Raw genomic sequence first — 1,959 nt, 5'->3', positions numbered from 1 at the left:
CGGCCTGAGGGGCAGCCCCACGGCCGGCTGGAATTCGTGAGGGGAAAAAGACCTGCCTTGGGGATTAATTTACTCTGCAGACCTTATTCTATAATACACCCACCAAAACCCCCCCCCAAAAAACAAAAACAAACACAAACCCAAAACCAACCAACCAAACCTCAAATAACAAAACCCAAGAAACAAGGAAAAAAAATACCAAAAAACCCCAACCACCACCACAAAAACCTAAAAACCCCCAAAAAACCAAAACAACAACAACCCCCCCAAAACAACAAAAAACCTAAAAAGAGAAACAAACAAAAAACCTCGAAAGAACCCCACCAAAAAAACCCCAAAACCAAAACAGCCCTCCACCAAAAAAAAAAAAAAAAAAAAAATCACCAAAACCCAAGCAAAACACACTTTTAAGCCAGGAACACCAAAATAATCTGCAATGTGCAAGAATAGAATATAGATATCACTTATCACAAACTTCATGTGCTCTTACAAGCTCAGAGTGCATCAGAATGTCACTCAGGGCACAGTGGTTTTGTTAGTTTATTAATTATTCCTCAATGTAATGCAAAATAGATTAGCAATTAGTGTTAGTTATGTCGCTGAGGTGAGAGAACAATAATGGGATTGTGGAGATCTGATCACACCAACAGTGAGATAATTTATATTCATTTAATCCTACACGTATCTATCACACACCACCTTGAACTCATCTGCCATCTGCACTTAACAATTTAAATTTGGCAAGTAATTATTGAAAATCTTAATAATTTACTACTGTTTTATTTCTAAAGCTATTTTGATGTTGCTTGTTTACTTAATTCAGGTTTTCTGTCCAAGCTGCTTTTATAGGAAACAGATTCAAGACTGGGAGAACAGTCCAAGCAATAATTTTTCTTTTGTGCCAACATGTTCCTTATCTTTTTGGCAAGGCACAAAAGATAGAAGTAAAATGATCAGAAACTTGGGATTTGGCCTGGCAAAAGGGCTGTTAACTTTATCCAGATTTACAATTTACTGGTACAGTTTTGTTTGGTACAAGAATGTATTAAGTGGCCAAGCAGAAATGTTCCCCATATTCTCTTGAATTCACATTCAAAGAGAATGACAAACAGACAATTGTTTGGAATGTTTTTTATGTAATTATTGCAATTGCTAGTCTCACACTCACCAAGATGATAAATGAATATTTCATTGCTGTCATGGACTAACAGGCTATGGCCATAGAACCACTGTCACAGGAAAAGGATACCAGAGCTTGGATTTCATTCAAAATTTTAGGCAGCAAACAAAATCAAAATTGATGCTTAACATCATGAAAGAAAGCAAAACTACGGTTCATTTAATAAGAAAGATTTACACTTATTTTCCCTCTGCATTAAATTTTCTCAGGTTCGGTTTGTTTTTTTTTTAATTCCACTATTGAAAATTCAAACAGAACTCCCAAAACAAGCCACAAAACCAGATCATTATTAAAGCTTTCAGGAGAGCAGCAATAGTTTTTGAGCCTTTTCTAGCAGCCTCTGCCACACTGAAATAAGCATATTTAATATCTCCCTGTGACATTATTCCATGGTTTTATGCTACTGGTTGTTAATAAAAGTAGGGGTTTTATTTTGGAGCAGCTGAAGCAGCTCCTTTTGGCCCCTTGGTCTGTTCCCCCTCCTCTCCAGCTCACTGGGTGTGCTGGTGCAGCAGAGAGCTCTCCTGCATTAAAATTTTCCAAGCTCCTTGACGGAATTAGTTATCATCCACTTAGCCTCAAGCCACTTATTTATTTTGCCATTTATTTATTTTGGTCAGCGTCCATCTGCAGCTGATCATCCAATTCTATCCATCCCCATCCTACAGCTCAGTAAATCTCTCACTTCAAGTGAGACACAGACACTTATAAAGTGTCAGACACTTGTAAAAAAAATGATGTGTGGCTATTTTAAGGAATGGTGAACATGCAACCAACTC

This window comes from Geospiza fortis, unplaced genomic scaffold, assembly GCF_000277835.1.
Source record: "Geospiza fortis unplaced genomic scaffold, GeoFor_1.0 scaffold275, whole genome shotgun sequence".
NCBI lineage: Eukaryota > Metazoa > Chordata > Aves > Passeriformes > Thraupidae > Geospiza > Geospiza fortis.
Note: the sequence above shows the minus strand (reverse complement) of the source record.